Source organism: Lipotes vexillifer, unplaced genomic scaffold, assembly GCF_000442215.2.
Source record: "Lipotes vexillifer unplaced genomic scaffold, Lipotes_vexillifer_v1.1 scaffold1043, whole genome shotgun sequence".
Classification (NCBI taxonomy): Eukaryota; Metazoa; Chordata; class Mammalia; order Artiodactyla; family Lipotidae; genus Lipotes; species Lipotes vexillifer.
In genome coordinates, this window is record NW_006769301.1 from 858,792 (window position 1) to 877,971 (window position 19,180).

A 19,180-nucleotide genomic window follows, 5' to 3' on the forward strand; every position below is an offset into this window, starting at 1 on the left:
TGAGTGCTATCATACAGATGAGGAAATTGATGCAGATAAATTAAATAACTTGCCAAAGACCACAAGGCTAATTGTATGGTAGAACCTGAATTCAATCATAAGCCATAAATCTCTAAAGTCTATGACCTCAACCAATCTCATATACTATCTCTCATAATTCAAGTAACCCATCTAACATTGCATGTCATAGACTACCCATAGCCCATCTCATGTTAGTAGAAACATTGCCAACTTAAAACTAAACCAGGTCACCTAACCAACTCCAATTTTTCATTCTCTTAAGAATCTATTACTTTCAAACAATCTTGCCATCAGTTATTTTAAAAATCATCGTTAAGATACAGACCAAAGAAAACAAGAATGGATTTATTATAGCATATGAATTGTATAGAGACTCATTGGAAGACTGCAGAAAGAAGCTCTAGGTTAGGAAATTCTCTCAAAGATGTGCTGCAGAACAGCTATAAAGGGAGTTGTTACCTCTTGCATAATCAGAGAGTTACAGGTGCCAGAACTAACACCACTGCCACAATCAACCATCATAACCAAGTAACTGTCATTATCATTAATTGTCATTATCATGATCATTATCAGGAAAATACCTGTGCCCTGCTTTCAAGTCCTGTGGAGATGGAAGAGTGGGACTACTGCTAATAGAGAAAACTCCACATCTCCTAGACTGTGCTTCACTGGAATAAAGAGCAGAGCCAGAAGATGCCTTTCATTCTTTTGGTTTTCACTTTTCAATTCTTGTGTGAGTTTATCTGTTTGTCTGAATCTAAATCAAATCTAGAACTCTAGCTGCAGGTGAGTCTGAAAATGAAGATGCTCAGAAGACAGTAGAGTAGACGTTGAGAACCATTCCACCGAATTCTTGATAAAGCATTAATTTTTAATATAGTATAAAGTCTGCTCCAAATAAAACATGACATTAAAAAAATCACAGGGGCTTCCCTGGTGGCGCAGTGGTTGAGAGTCCGCCTGCCGATGCAGGGGATGCGGGTTTGTGCCCCGGTCCGGGAGGATCCCACATGCCGCGGAGCGGCTGGGCCCGTGAGCCATGGCCGCTAGGCCTGCGCGTCCTGAGCCTGTGCTCCGCAATGGGAGAGGCCACAGCAGTGAGACGCCCCGCGCACCGCAAAACAAACAAACAAAAAAATCACAATTACATGCAAATAGGTCTTTGTTTTAATTAAAAGCTGGTAAGCAGCAGAAAAAGGATTTCAGTTACATCCCTACTCATTTCCTGATGCCTTCCTGCTACTCCTAATGCAGATGGGTGAGTTTGGCATTGCCTTTTGAGCTCTTTAATGTAAACTGGTATAAAAAAGAAAGTGATTTGAGATGATGTATGCCAATTCTTTAAGGCAGGGACAAGAACTTTTATCTGCCACTGTGTGGAAAGACTAGGAAAGAAAGGATAATAGCAGGAAGTGGAATCTATCTGGTGAAAAAAAAGTAATGTACTGGATATTAAAATATGACAATGTCAGGAATCAATAGTATTTCAAATTGGCTTTGTCATTAGCAGTTATGTAGATCTAGAATAAAGAGGGGATTGGGAGCTCTGGGCTAGAGTTTTTTTAAAAATATATAAATTGTTTATACACAGACCATGGTTGAATTTCTATAAAACTCTTGAAATTGTAGACATGTTTGTAGAATTGAGTTATGAAGTACTTTAGAAAAGTACATTGGGAAAATGTGGGGGAAAAAGCTCAAAAAACATCAGCAATGAAATGCTGTACATACTAGATAAATTTCCACCACTGTTATGTGATGATTTTGTGGGTAGTGGAGAGAGAAATCAAGGGCATGGTACAATCTGTCCCTTAGAAGATGCACTGTGAAGTGCTCTCGTGAGAATGTAAAGGGAATAATGAATTCATGAGAAGGGAGTAGTTTGTGAATCAAAATATTGATGAATAAAGAATGGACAACTCTTGGGAAAAGAAACAAAGCCATGGAAGACAGGTGATTTTTAAATCTCACGTTGTTTCTTATTGAAATATAGGAGAGAATAAATATGATGCAACTCTTAAATTATAATTATTGGGACCTCTATAACAATCACTCTTGCAAACACCTCTAAAAATGACAGTGGGAAATATTTTTAAACAAATAATTTTCAGGCCTATTGAAAAGATAATGAAGTGTGTTGTTCTCTCTTGGCACAGACAACAGCTCACTCAGTCCAGAAAATTATAGGGCAAGCAATACAGAACACTTGGGTTTCATTAAGAAGAGCACAGCACTCTGCTGACTGGAAAACAAGTAGCTACTGGAACAGAAAGTCGGGAAAGGCATCCGCATCCTGCCTATTTGCCATTTCATTCAAATCTTGTAAATGTTTAAAATTATTCTCTCATCTCATTCTGGGTGGAAGAAAGAGAAAGTTCTGTTCTTGTAATGAATCCAGCTGTTCATGCAGGTTAAGAATAATGGAATGAATGGATATGCATATTTAAAGCTAATGTACAAAGAAAGAGAAGTTATTTATGGTATAACAATTGTAGACTGAAAGTCAAGATAAATGGGATTTGTCTTGCTAAGCTTCTAAGGAAGCAGATCACAGCTGCATGTGTTTTCACTTTTTATGTGATTGTAATTATTATTCTTAGGCTATTCTAAGAATTGCATAGTAAACTCACATATGGCACAATAAACTTCTCAGTTGAAAGGCATATTACTAATTAGATGATTGACTTAATATTCTACCTTAGGTCCAGATTTTTTTGCATCAAAAATTTAAAAACTCAATTAGGTATGTATGCCAACTTCTTAGATACTAGAAATCAAAGAATTAAATTTTCTCTCTGAGAATTAAACCCTAAAGTCAAAAAGGAAGTTTCAAGTTCATATTTAGCAGACAAAATATCTTCCAGATCACATGGACAAGATTATAACTTGATTACAAGTTTTAACATTTCAAAATAACCAATGTCAATCAGAGTGTTGTTGGTTGGCCACAGAAGCCTAACAAAAGTAGATCCTTACAAGCAAGCACCTACAGTGTCCATCCTAGTTCTGCCCCAGAACAGAGAGACTTAGCAAATACATCAGAATACCCTGGTCCTTGAGTATGGACAAAATCATCCCTACTGTCAGATCGTTGCATCAGGCAAAGTAAGCCTAATTTAGGTTAATATTCAATTTATAATATCCCTTTGTTCTGATTATTTACTAAATTGGGTGTTTTGGTACCAGTTCCAAATTGTGTGCTAGCGGTGGCATGGTTTCACCACACACCCTCAAGCAATGCTTGGTACACCAGCCGGTGTCCTATAATTCAACTCAATTCTGACACTATTTACCCAGAGATAGTTTCAGATTCCCCAGATTAAGTGCTCAGTCCTACAAGACTCACCCAGTCCCCATATTTCTGATGCCAATCACAAGCTCTGGTTATCTCTTGTACTTCTGGCAGACCAGCTATAGATTGGAGTTTCCAATGACCCCCTCCTTGGACTTCAGAGGCCAGTTCCAAGTCCATTTTTTATCTGCACTTCTGATCAACTGACTATAAACCAGAGGTTCCCATGACCTCCTCCACATAGTCCATTAATTTGCTAGAACAGCTCAAAGAACTCAAAGAAACATTTTACTTACTAGATTATCAGTTTTATTATAAAGGAATATAACTCAGGAACATCCAGATGTAAGAGATGCACAAGGCAAGTTATCAGGAAAGGGCAGGGACGTTCCATGCTCTCTCCTAGGGCATCACTCTCCCCAGATCTCCATGTGTTCACCAAGCCTGAAGCTCTCTGAACCTTCTCCTTTGGGGTTTTTCTGGAGGCTTCATTATATAGGCATTACTGATTACAGCTTTGGCCATTGGCAATCAATTCACTCTCCGGCCCACTTTCCCCCGCTGGAGCTCAGGGAGATAAGACTGAAAGTTCCAACCCTCTAATCACAGGGTTGGCTCCCCTGGCAACCAGCCCCCATCCTTAGGTCACCTCATTAACATAACAAAAGACACATTTGTCACGCACAGCACTAAGGAAACTCTAAGGGTTTGGGGTTGTGAGTCAGGAACCATGGGAAAAGACCAAATATATGTGAGAAATATATTTTGGTCATCTGAAGACCAAACATATATTTTTCTTACACATCACAATATCACACTTACACACTGAGCTAACTTCATCAGTATTTGGCTTCTCATTTAGGTCTGCCTACAGTGAGACAATGTGCTGGGTGTATAGACTAGGAATGTTCTTGCCTCTATAAATAGTTTTTGTTGTTACAGATTAGCATCATGGTTGTTCTGATTTTATAAATCACTTTCACATTTAGATTACTATGAGTCTGTCACCAAGAGAAGAACTTTCAATGATTTGCTGAAATGTCTTATTTTTGAATCAGACATTGGATATAGGTAAATTACAAAGTTTGCATGTGGAAATCCTGAGTCCTTTCTGAAGGAAAGCCCACTGGACTTCCCCCACCTCTATATCACTGTATCAGGAAGAGAACAGTCACATATTTATTTTCTCCCAGGTTGAGATTAACCACAATACCATTACTTCTTCCTTGTTCTTCCTCAGTACATTTAATCCAGTTTATATTCATTACCATATACTCCCTGAATTAGGTAACATGCAGTGCCCAGTACATATTGACTGCTCAATAAATGTTAGAAATCACTGGCATTGTTATGGTTATTGTTATTATTTTAAATCCAATCACCAGAAGGGACAGTTACAACAGGTATTTTTCTCTTCATCCACAACAGTTAAGTTTTGGGAATTAAGTTTTTCAAGGTGCACTGTACAAGTGTCATTTCCATTTCCCAGTTTCCAACCAACTTTCTGGGGAGTTCCTCTACAGACAGATAATATTAGTATAGACTTTCTATCTCTAAGTCAGAGGAGATATCAGTGGTAGAGGAAAAAATGGTCTTGCTTTCAGGTGGCAGTCAGACTTGTGTAAATGGTCCATGTTTTCTTTTAAAATAAAGTTCTATCATCCTTGCAATTAGCAAAAATGCCTTTCAAAGACTAGCAACAGGTTAATTGTTAGACCCTTTTCTATTGTGATAAAATTTACTTATTTATTTTGTACTGTGTATAAATGTGTTGATATCCAAATTGAAAAATGAAAAACTGTGTCAGACCCTGCAAATCACAACCATGTGTAACAGAAGTGAGGTGTCTACTGCTGACCTGGCTCATGCTCATAGGGAAATCTCTATCTGCTCATCTCTAGTCCTACTTTGATCACAGGATGAAGTTGATCCAATGTACCATGATCCTCTACCAGGATCATGCACTGATCAGAAGTGTTTGGGGGTATCTTCCATCATCACATGGTTGGCCATCCACAGGATCTGATTTCCAGGCTCTGGTTTGGTAATGAGTTCCTCAAGCAACTGGCCCTGAGTAGACTTCCTCTTCTGCTCTCAGGTAGTATTGATGGAGAGGTCTTCCTGGTCTAATAGGAAGTTGTCCATTCCATTATTTGCTTTTTAGGCTATCTCATTTTCTCTTCCTTTCTCTGTAGTTCAATACTTATCAACAGTAGCTAACATTTATTGAGCTAGATTCACTCTGGCAATCACTCACACAAAGAATTTTCCATGAATGTACTCATTTAATTATCACAGAAAATATGAGGCAAGTAGTAATATTATGCCCATTTTACCAGTAGGAAGCCTGACGCACAGTGAAGTTAAATAGCTTCCCAGTGTCACACGACCAGGAAGAGGTAAAGGGACCTCAGCACCAGCTCTACCATCATGCAGCACTGACTGATTATTTTCTGAGGGTGGAAAATCTTGGATTTTCTGTACACAGATTTCTATACACATGGATTTCAATCTTTGTGACTGCATATGAAGTGAATACATAAACTCTACTAATATATAAAGGGTACAAGGGAAAATGCCTGAGAGGAAGGATGTACAGAAAACACCAGGATAAATACTTCAAGTTAAAACTCAATCACAACTTAATATACTAGATTCTTACAACCACATATTGTACTAAAGTCTTTATTGAATAATTTTAATATATAAAATATTCTGATTTTTACTGATTTGTTCCTGATTAATGTATAATCTTTGTTGTGTCTTCCTTTTTAATAAATATTTAACAAAATGCTCCTGTTTGATGGGACTAACTCATTTAGCTGTACACTGGAAGTTGTTTTAAAAATGTAGTGATGTTATTAAAATGCTTTTCCTCTAAGAAAAAGCATTTTAGTAGACTCTCAAGATTTATTTGCACACATATATGGAGGTTAAGGAAACCTGGGAACAAATGCAAATATGATGATCTAATTTTGTGTTTTATATTCATGAATATCATCTTACAGTATAAAGAGAGAAAAATTTCCAGTACACAATAAAAATCATTTTTAAGTTACAGAGACACAATTGCTTATAAAGCTATGACTAATAAGCTAAGGGTATTTGTGGTTCCCTTGAGGTGTATGATTTACCCATTAGACATCTCCTTCTCAAGGGATATTTGCATTACTCTGTAGCACTATCATTTTGGGAATTTCCAGAGTTCATGTAATGGGTGAAGATCATAAAATAATGAGCTGATTTGTGGTTTTGTGAAGATGGTGGCAATAATTGATCTGACATCTTGATTTTGGATCAGTAAACTTTGATATGGATTACATGAGGTACCTTATTTACAAATCAACCCAAAAATGTCCACCTCCAGCGTGGTCACTAATAAATGCCAGGTGAATAGTGCCAAACTCACTGAGGAGAAACACTGCAGAAGACTGTTGGTTCTTTCGTAAGTATACGCACCATAGTAGTCTCTGGAAGATGTAGTCTGTATAACTTATGTGATCAATCCCCAATATTTTATATCCAGGTGAGTGTTTTAGAAATAATTTGTTAATAAAGTAATAGTGGTGGAGTTTAGAGGGAAAATCATGTATATTAAAGTTCTCTATATTTATAGCCAATGTCTCCATTTAACAAAATAGATTTGCCTGAACAACATATGATTGACTGCCAGGGTTTGCCAGTGAACGTAAAGTGATTTTTGTATTCACTCTATTTCTCCCCAATTAGTTTTATTGTTCTGTTTTGTTTTGTCTCATTTTGTTATCTGTTAAGAAGCCATTTCAAAGAAAATGGCATCTGAAAGCCTCTGTGGAAACATATGCATTAACACCTTCACATCCAGGAAAATTCTTATACTCACCACCATACAAATACCTTTGTGGTACCACCCATCCACTCAGAAAGGTATCTGAGGTACTGATCTACTGACAGTCTGGGAGGCCGCACCCACACTACTGGTCAGAAGGGAATGCTTATAGTCACTGTTGTTTCTGTTTTATTCCCCACCCTTATGTTCAAACCTTCATCAGTTCTTGTCAACAAAAATACCCTGGGTCCAGTTGAAAGAAATTGTTGCTTCTTTGCTGAAGTGCCCCTTGGACCTTCCCCTTTCTTCACCCTTAAGGCCTTTCCTTAGGCCTCTCCTTCCTTTGTCTCTTGAACAAATTCCATGCCTTGTCTCTCTCCATTCCTATTCACACTCCATCTCCTCAGCAGAGGTTTCTTTCCAAAATCCAAATATAATCACATCAGCGTACTGTTCAGTAGCTAACCATTTCAAGGAAAAATTCAAAGCATAGAAGGTCCTTCATAATATGACCATATCCTAAATTACAGACCCTATTTTCTTTACTATTTTTATTTGCTCTTTCCTTTAAGCACTTTATCCTCTGTCTGTAGTGGAGTATTTCCTGACCCCCAAATGGGTTGTATGTACTCCTTCTTTGCAACTTTGTATGTGATTCCTTTTCCCCTGCCACATGCCCGACCTTCCACCCATCTATGCCTATTGAAACCCTTTTCAGACTTCAAGATACAGTTTTGCCTGTAGCCTCTTCTGTGAATTATTTTTACATTTTCCCAGAGTTACTTTTGTCTTTGAGTCTCATTAGAACTTTAAATTAAATAAGTTATTATGTTTAAAAAGCATAGAACTATGCCTATTGATGTGAAGTATATTCATTTCGTGTCTGAATACGGTTTACCTTTTTTTTTTTAAACATCTTTATTGGAGTAAAATTGCTTTACAATGGTATGTTAGTTTCTTCTTTATAACAAAGTGAATCAGCTATACATATACATATATCCCCATATTGCCTCCCTCTTGCGCCTCCCTTTCACCCTCCCTATCCCACCCCTCTAGGTGGTCACAAAGCACCGAGCTGATCTCCCTGTGCTATGTGGCTGCTGCCCATTAGCTACTTATTTTACGTTTGGTAGCATATATATGTCCATGCCACTCTCTCACTTTGTCACAGCTTACCCTGCCCCCTCCCCATATCCTTAAGTCCATTCTCTATGTCTGCGTCTTTATTCAAGTCCTGCCCCTAGGTTCTCCAGAACCATTTGTTTTTGTTTTTGTTTTTTTAGATTCCACATATATGTGTTAGCATATGGTATTTGTTTTCCTGTTTCTGACTTACTTCACTCTGTATGACAGACTCTAAGTCCATCCACCTAACTACAAATAACTCAATTTCGTTTCTTTTTATGGCTGAGTAATATTCCATTGTATATATGTGCCACATCTTCTTTATCCATTCATCTGTTGGTGGACACTTAGGTTGCTTCCATGTCCTGGCTATTGTAAATAGAGCTGCAATGAACATTGTGGTACATGACTTTTGAGTTATGGTTTTCTCAGGGTATATGCCCAGTAATGGGATTGCTGGGTCATACGGTAGTTCTATTTTTAGTTTTTTAAGGAATCTCCAAACTGTTCTCCATAGTGGCTGTATCAATTTACATTCCCACCAACAATGCAAGAGGGTTCCCTTTTCTCCACACCCTCTCCAGCATTTATTGTTTGTAGATGTTTTTATGATGGCCATTCTTATTGATCAGTGTGAGGTGATACCTCATTGTACTTTTGATTTGCATTCCTCTAATGATTAGTGATGTTGGGCATTCTTTCATGTATTTGTTGGCTATCAATATATCTTCTTTGGAGAAATGTCTATTTAAGTCTTCTGCCCATTTTTGGATTGGGTTGTTTGTTTTTTTGATATTGAGCTGCATGAACTGCTTGTAAATTTGGGAGATTAATCCTTTGTCAGTTGCTTCATTTGCAAATATTTTCTCCCATTCTGAGGGTTGTCTTCTCGTCTTGTTTATGGTTTCCTTTGCTGTGCACAAGCTTTGAAGTTTCATTAGGTCCCATTTGTTTATTTTTGTTTTTATTTCCATTTCTCTAGGGGGTGGGTCGAAAGGGATCTTGCTGTGATTTATGTCATAGAGTGTTCTGTGTATGTTTTCCTCTAAGTTTTATAGTGTCTGGCCTTACATTTAGGTCTTTAATCCATTTTGAGTTTATTTTTGTGTATGGTGTGTTCTAATTTAATTCTTTTACATGTAGCTGTCCAGTTTTCCCAGCACTACTTATTGAATAGCCTGTCTTTCTGCATTGTATATTCTTTCCTCCTTTATCAAAAATAAGCTGACCATATGTGCATGGATTTATCTCTGGGTTTTCTATCCTGTTCCATTGATTTATATTTCTGTTTTTGTGCCAGTACCATACTGTCTTGATTAATGTAGCTTTGCAGTATAGTCTGCAGACAGGGAGCCTGATTCCTCCACTTTTCTTTCTCAAGATTGCCTTGGCTATTCAGGGTCTTTTGTGTTTCCATACAAATTGTGAAATGTTTTGGTCTAGCTCTGTGAAAAATGCCATTGGTAGTTTGATAGGAGTTGCATTGAGTCTGTAGATTTCTTTGGGTAGTATAGTCATTTTCACAATGTTGAATCTTCCAATCCGAGAACATGGTATATCTCTCCATCTGTTTGTATCATCTTTAATTTCTTTTATCAGTGTCTTATAGTTTTCTGCATACAGGTCTTTTGTCTCCTTAGGTAGGTTTTTTCCTAGGTATTTTATTCTTTTTGTTGCAGTGGTAAATGGGAGTGTTTCCTTAATTTCTCTTTCAGATTTTTCATCATTACTGTATAAGAATGCAAGAGATTTCTGTGCATTCATTTTGTATCCTGCTACTTTACCAAATTCATTGATTAGCTCTAGCAGTTTTCTGGTAGTCTTTAGGATTCTCTATGTATAGTATCATGTCATCTGCAAACAGTGACAGCTTTACTTCTTCTTTCCCGATTTGGATTCCTTTTATTTCTTTTTCTTCTCTGACTGCTGTGGATAAAACTTCCAAAACTATGTTGAATAATAGTGGTGAGAGTGGGCAACCTTGTCTTGTTCCTGATCTTAATGGAAATTGTTTCAGTTTTTCACCATGGAGAACAATGTTGGCTGTGGGTTTCTTATGTATGGCCTTTATTATGTTGAGGTAAGTTCCCTCTATGCCTACTTTCTGGAGGGTTTTTATCATAAATGGGTGTTGAATTTCGTCAAAAGCTTTTTCTGCATCTATTGAAATGATCATATGGTTTTTCTCCTTCAGTTTGTTAATATGGTATATCACAGTGATTGATTTGCATATATTGAAGAATCCTTTTGCATTCCTGGGATAAACTCCACTTGATCATGGCGTTATGATCCTTTTAATGTGCTGTTGTAATGTAATGTAATGTAATGTTCTATTTGCTAGTATTTTGTTGAGGATTTTTGCATCTATGTTCATCAGTGGTAATGGCCTGTGGTTTATATTTTAGGCTCTGTATAATGTGTCCGAGGCTAAGAGCCTATGGATGCCTGTGATTTCTGTAGCTCGTTTTAAATCACGCCTTTAATAAATTCTTAAAGTCCATAATTCTTCATGATCTATACATTATACTGATATGGCTTTTTTTTTAACTTCTCTTTTTAACGGAAATAACACAAGGTTAAAGCTTATGTCTGTTTCAAGAATCTTGATTCCACTTGGAATGAAATTAACTCCCACAGTCACATATTACAATTTATGATCTTCCTTTGCCGACTTTCAACCCTCTGAAATTATGCTCATTATAACCTTTCCAATTTAAATCACTGGTAATGCTAGTGGACCCCACCTGGGAAATACAAAAGAGACCTGTTAATAGTAGCAAACTCAGCCAAGCCTGACCACCTCTGCACATTGAACACTACTCGTTGAATATGACTTCTGACATATGTGGCTATTTGAAATCTGATGAGCTGTTTTGCATGAAAAAATTTCAGAAACTGATTTTCTATGTATTTTTAATGTTCTTTTTTCAAGATTGCCTTTTTAAAAAGCCCTAATGAAGAATATAAGTGAAATGGCTTAAAATTTTTTGAGGAGGCAGAAAACTTTTAAGACTGAAGCCAGCAGGATATCACTGAATTAATCAGGTATAAGAAATGAAGTGGTGACAAAAAACTGTGGAGAACAATGTTAAAATGTTTTATAAAGTTTATTAATAATACAGTACAAAGTATTTGGAATAAAAAGTTTAGATTGAAGATTGAAAGACAAATGTAACATATATACCTAAGTGGATTCCCTTACTATGAAGATATATTTGGCTTCCCATTTCAAATATCAAGGAGAGTTCAAGTAGTAAGAATTTAGATGGTAAGGGATATGGGTTTCTCCACAAGAATCTGAAAAAGTACATTGAAATCTAGTTCACCTAATGAGAGTTTGGATAATGAGAATGCCTATATTTTTATTAGCATTTTGTATGTTCATACCAATTTCTAGGATAATTCTTCAGGCACGAGTGGTTCTATACCTCATGAAGATCTTATATATAGCCATTGGAAATGGGGTTCTCTGAAGACCATTTTATTTCTTTTTTTTTTTTTTTGAAATGTTTAAAATTTTCTCATTAAACAACATTGCCTTTACCTGTAACTACATAAGGCAATTTTTCCCAACTTTCATCCAGTCCTGTTTTTACCAGTTACACTGGAGAAAAAAGGTCTTTGAACTGAACATTTGGAGAGAAGTTAGAACATCTTGAATGAAATAATTTCACTCTCAGACAATGAACTTCACAACTTCCATATCTCTTCCTGAGTGATCTACAAAATTCTTAAAATGCATTAAGATCCATCATTTCCTCACTTTTCACTTATTTTTCCTTTTGACTGATCTAGGTCCTGTGCCCCATTTATTATAATAAATATCTGTCAAACATCCTCAGCTTTTTGCCTTAATACTCTCCTGGCAAAACCCATACCTGGTTCTTTCCAACTATCACCCTTCTCTGTACTGCAACCCAAACATTTGAAACATCTTGGAGAAAAGTTATACTACTTGGCAAATTGGTACAATTTTAAATCACTGTCACCACTACCAGGGTGACAATACTAACTTGTTTCCTGATATGCTTACTTTCTGAAATGATTATTTATCCTCTCTGATCACAACTTCAACTTCATCCCCCCTAACCCAATTAATTCTCAATTAATGATTCACCTTATTTTAATCGAAAAAGAAATAGAAGGTATCTCATGTGAGAGTCTTTTCCTCCTGCAAAATTCTATCTTTTCCAGCAAATTAGCAATGACTAAAAATAACAGTGGCTCAAGTGAGATAGAAATATATTAATTTACTTCTGTTTAGGTCTGAAGGCAGGTAGATCAGCACAGATAGAAGGGCTTTGCTCCCCAAGTCTATAGGCATTATCCCCTTCTAGCTCATTATTCACTCCTCTGTCTCCACTTCCAAGAGCACTTCACGGACTAAGAAGTCTCCTTCATCCCCAGTCATCAAGTTTCCATCCAGCCCAAGGAAGGCAAAAAGGAGAAAGAAAAAGGATGTGGCTCGTGCCTTATAAGGAAGATTCCGCTTTCGTCTAATTGCTCAGAACTTAATCACATGGGCAAAACTAGCTGCCAGAGACGTTGAAAAATGTAGCAGTTATTCTAGGCAACCAAGTCCCAAGCCAGTAATGAGGGTTCTAATACGATAGAAATTTAACTGGGAGTTTTCTAATTTTATTAATATTTTATAAGAAAAAATACCTTTTGGCTTTGGAGAAGATATCTCTTTATATGCATATACCTACAGTTGTCCCTCCATATCTGGGGTTCTGCATCTGCCGAAACTGGAGGGTCAACTATATTTCTTTTTTTGTTGTTGTTAATTTCTGTATTAACGTCATTATTTTTTCCAGTGATTCTCAGGTTTTATTATTTTGTTCTTTTGCTACCTTCTTCATTTAAACATTGGACTTTTTAATTTTAAGGTTTTCCACTCTTTTAATATAAACATTGATGGTCATATATTACCTTAAAAATATCGCTTTTACTGAAGTCGACAAATTTTCTGTATAATAATTTTATTATTCCATTATAATTAATTTTAAATTTCCTTTAGGATGATTTCTTTCTTTACTCATAATTACTAAGAAGGATACTTTTTAAAAATTTACAAAATAATGGGGAATGGTTTCTAACAAGTTAAGGAAAGATATATTATGTTTAATACAGATTTCTTTTAAATGTGTTGATACTTGCTTTATGACTTAGTGTGTAAGAAGAATGTTTGTTATTTAAATACTGGGTGGGGAGTTCAACCTTTTCAAACAAAACCGTTACTTGTGTTATTCAAAATTTATAAATATTTATAAAAATTTCCTCTGCCTGATCTAAGAATAAGTGAGAAAATTATCACTGTGCATTTACAATTTTTCCCTTTAGTTTTATCAAGTTTTCTCTCTGTAATTGAGATTATTTTATTAGAGGCACATGGATTTAGAATTATTGTATCTTCTTGGTAAAATAAGCATAAATTTTTAATGATCCTATTTATCCCTAATAAATGTTATTTTTAAATATGTTATCTGAATTTAATATAATTTTGTGTAAATAGTTTTCCTGATTTAACTTTTTTCTTCTTTTTACTTTATACTTTAAACTATCCTTATGTTTTAAATAAGTTGCTTTTAAACAGCAGGTATCTGGATATTTTAAATCTGTTTTGTCAATTCATTCTTAAATATTAAACTTAATTCATTTTTGTTTATTGAGAGTTTTAAAAATATATTTGGAGTTATTTCTATGTGAATTCTTTTGATTCCTATTTGTCCTTCCCTTTTTATGCTTTTTTTTTCTTTTCTGCCCTTTTCTTTTTTTTGGGCAATATCTAAAGTTTTCTTTTTTCATATATTTTTTCTTTTTTATATGTTTAGAGGTTATACCTTTTATTTTCTTACACATTCTATTTTTATTCTTTTAGTGGATATCTATCCTTTCTATCTATGTATCTCCCATCTTCTCCTCCAAATTTATTTCCTCTTTCTACATTTTGTAGAATGTCTTTTCATATATTTCTGTTGGTAGTAACTTTCCCAAAAGTATACTTATATCACCTTTACTCTAATACTATATTTTTTTTCCTTAAAAGAAGTTTCTCAAACCCTTTATAATCTTTCCTATGTTCTCTGGCTTACACTCTTAATGTTCTATAGTTTATACAGGTTTTTTATGTTTTTTTTTCACCCTGTTTAGAATATCTTGTGCTATGTCTGTGGATTCTTATCCTTCACCATCAGTAGAGTTTACTCAGTTATTTTCTCTTTAAATATCAGATTTCTCCCATTTTCTCTAATCTCCTTTCTATTAGGCTGATTAGATATACATTAGAATACAACACTCTATTCTTTATATTGATTCTTTTATTTTCCCTTCATAATTTCCTCTCTTAACCTCTCTGCATTACATTCTGGGTAATTTCCTCAGATCTTTCAGTTCACTAAATCCTTCTTCAACTGTATCAGTTTAACTCACCTATTAATATTTTTACATCTATATTTATGGGTTATGTTTTTCAAATTCTCATTTCATTTTTGTATCTCTCTGGGAATTTTTTATACTTACTAGTTTCCTACTTTTTTGTGTGATTTTTATCTTTTATTTTTAAAATATTTTCTATATAATTACTTTTATTACCTATTTTATATTCTGTTATCTGAAGTGTTATAGAAGATATAAATTCATTAGGAATATTCCTTCAATTTGTTTCTCTGACCCTGATAGTTCCATGTTCTCTTATATGTTTGGTGATCTTGTTTATGAGGTTAACAATTTTCATTTTAATCTGTGGAAATCCAGAGAACCCATGTTGGATATCCTTTTTTCCAGAGAAAATTTATATTTGGTCCTGCAGGCCTCCAAGTGTACTACTTTCCTGTGATAACCTTGGTCCTATTAAAGAGGCTAAATAGAGGATACATAGGTTCAATGTCGTCACTTTAACTCAGCTTCAAGTTGAATCTCTGAGTTTGTATTTCTTCTAGGCTACCTCACCTTTTAGCTTACTGGTTTTTGTTTATTTGTGTTTGCTTTTCAAGTAGGGAAGATGTCACATAGGGATTTTCTTCCCTCTTGGGAGCCCAGGCACACATTAAAAAATATTTTATATAAGATCTAGTTATATTAAGATTCCCTTCAGATTTCCTAGCCTATCATATTCCCAGGCAACTTTGTCCCATATTGAATTGGTTGTCTTTTGTGAATGATTTCTTTTTTAAAGTCCTTATTCCTATTCGAGCAAAGTTTGTAGTTTTAGCATCTAGAAACATTCAACAATAACTTAAAATATATTACAGTCTATAGTGGTATAAATCGTATATATACATAAATAACTTCCTGTGTACAGTGCAGAATATTGAACATTGGTTGCTTACTTATTAAATTATGAATGACAGTTTAATACTGGAACAACATGTGTACTTTAATACTCATTAACAGTGAGAATGACATTTGAATCTTCATTTCATAAAGAATTGTTTTTAACTAGGGAAATTGAATTTAAAGTGAATCTTTCACTGAGAAGATAAACTTTCAGGCTGCTATGACTCATAGTATGATTAATTAATGTTTTATATTATAATATAAATATTGAAATATTTAATAATACAAATGATTATATCAATGTGCATGTGTAAAGCTCTGCAAAATGTATTACCTCATTTAATCTTCACAGCAAATTTGTATAAACAGTTAATGTGATTTTATAGATAAGGACACTTCTGCTCAGAATATTTAAGTAATCTGCCAAAGCTCAAACACATGCTGTGCCCAGATTTATATTTCTCTTCCAAGTTAAGTGGACTTCCCACTGAATCTCCAGAAAGCACTTCATTTTTAGTTCATAAAATATGAATTTGTTTGAACACCACCAATCAAAGTAGGTAATTAACTTTCGTTTTCTTGTATTGTTTGTATTGCTTGTATTGTTTAGTTCTTTTATAATTTTTCAGACAGTCTTACATAAGAATGAGGAAATTATCTGAAATCATTTAAAATTTTTTTCTGAGTTAATAACATGCCAAATGAAGCAAGACATTGGAGTATTGTTGCTGATTTAAAATTAATAAACCTTTTTCATATTTGTCCATATCAGTATCAACTGGGATTTGACGCAATAATTTAAATTGGGCATGATTTTGGTAAATTGCCCAAATGCCATGCAATATTACATATCTAGATTAGGTGACAAGAGTCATTTCTTGATGAAGGTTAATTTTAATTATCTCAAAAACTATTTCTATCTAAATATCTCAGATTGCAAGTGATAACATATTTCCTTTCTATCCTTAAGGAGCAAATGTAATTGGTCTATCCAATAAAGGTAAGAAAATGTAATTGTTTTTATTTCTAACTTACCATAACTTATTCAAAGAATATAAATTTTTTGATATAGTTCAGCAAAATTTAAATAATATAAACATTGCAAGAATAAATTTGAAAATGAAGCTATATGAAATAGTTTAAAAATGTATAAGAAGTCAGTATTGTATGAAGAAACACATATATGTGCTATTTGGCTATATTTGAAAATATTATATCCCTCTTTTTATTTTCTCTTTTTACAAAACTCACAAGGTAACTTCTGCTTCTGTTGAAACTGGAGTAGCAGGGATGTGATTTGCTCCCATATCTGAAAGGTCCAAAAAAAATCAGACAAAATACATAAAGCAACATTTTTTTAAACACATTAGACATTAGGCAATGGAGGACGGTAATCCCTGAGAAACGGGAAGCAAATGAGGTGACCTCTATAGCTCTGAGAGAGTTTACAGGCCGTAGTACAGGAGGCACCACTAAAGCTGAGCCTGGAGGATTCTGTGAATTGAGAAAGAGCTGAGTTTCCAGAGAAACTAAGCTAACTATAGTTCATCAGATAGACTACCAGAAATGAGAGAGCTGCACAGAGGGAGAGAATTCTGGAAATCTGCAGAGGGTAGTCTGGTGTATTCTGAGAATTACTTATCAGAGTAAATGTATGAGGAATCTACTCAAGTCTAGGGACAGAACCATTCAAATAGACAGAGAGAACAATTCCCAGCTTTCACACAGGGTTGATCTCAATGTCTATTCTCAGGAGCTGGACTAGAGAAACTCATAATTCACAGAACATTGAATAGAGAACTCAGGAAGGTCTTGGCTCAGTACTTGGGGATAATTAGCCATAGGCTGATCTCTGCTCAGGACCTACCTAACAAAGCATAGAAGCGAGACCTGAAATAATTAAACTGTTTCCAAATAAATTAACTACAACCCAGAACAAAGCTTAAGATTTATAGGAATATAAAAAAAATCCAGCACTCTACAAGGTAAAATTTAGACAGATTGAAATCATAATGGAGTAATCATAGTTCGGGCATACAAAATGGAGTTGGATGGCCGTTGAGCATCTGGTCTCAGACATGTCCCTGCACCACTGAGAACTTGAACTTTCTGTGAACTGTACCAAACTCTAGGACACTACCAACCGTTTTTAAAAGAACATCTGATAGCTTCGACCTTGTGGCCTCAAGGTTGTTGCCTCTTATAACTATGCAACCATTTAAGCCCCAACCAATCCTTGCTTAACAAGCACTCTTACTTCTTGCTAGTTCCAATTACAATTCTTTATAAACAACTCAAGTAACTAAGTGTGACCTTAGGGTTTTTGCCTTTATAAGTTTTCTCCATTTTGTAGTCCAGCAGAACATAATTCAAGTGTTTCTTGAATCCGTGTCTTCCAGGCTGTAGTCCTTACAAACCCCAAATAAATGCCTCTTTATTTTGATCAGGTCTTTGATTCTGAAATTTTGATTAACAACTTCATAAAGTCTGGCATTCAATCAAATATTACTCAAGGCAATAAAACACAGCCTACAATGAGGAGAATAATCAACCAATAAAAACTGAAATGAATTTTAGATCAGCAGAAAGGGACATTATAACTATGCTACATACTGTCAAATAGTTAAACAGGGACACAGAAGGTATACATAAAATTCAAATCAAACTTCTAGATATAAAAACTCCAATGACTGAGATGAAAGATACACTGAATGGGATTAAGGGCATTAATGGATAACAGGGATTAATTAGGCATGGCAGAAGAAAAGCTTAGCAAAATTAAAGACATAGCAGTAGAAACTGTGCAAAATAAAACATACAGAGAAAAAAGAATTTAAAAATTAAAAGAGAAGAAGAGCTGTGGGATAACTTCAAACAGAGAGGGTCTGAAAACAAAAACTGAAGAAACAATGACTGAAAACTTTCCAAATTTGATGAAAATTGTAAATTCACAGGTCCCAAATCTCAGGATATATTTTGAAGGTACAGCTAAAGTAGATTTCCTGATAGGTTGGTTGTGGGATTTGAGAGAAATGGAGTTAAGGACCATATGATCCAGCAATTCCACTTCTTTCTGAGTTTTTATCCAAAAGAATCAAAATCAAGATTTCAAAGAAATATTAACTTTTCCATGGCCATTGCAGCACTATTCACAATATCCAAGATGTGGAAAAAACCTAAATGTCCATCGACAGCTGAATGAAGAAAATGTGATAGTTACATACAATGGAATGTATACATTCATCCTTAAAAAGGAGATTCTGCAATTACTGACAATCCGGATGAATTTTGAGGATATTTTGCTAATTGAAATAAGCTAGTCACAGGAAATAAATACTGGCATTATTCCAGTTAGATGAAGTATCAAAAATAGTTAAATTTATAGAATCAAAGAGTAGAATGAAGGTTTCTAGGGGCTGAGAGAAGAGGGAAATTGGAAGTTACTAATAAATAGGCATAAAGCTTCAGTTAAGCATAATGAGCTCCAGACATTTGCTGCACAACATTGTATGTATAGTCAACAATAAATACACTGATAAAATACACTCAGAGTAAATATTATGTTGTGTTCTTAACATAATAAAATAAATACCAAAAAATTTTTAAAAGAATGGAATTAATCTGATCCTGAGATTTTTTTTTTTTTTTTTTTTGCG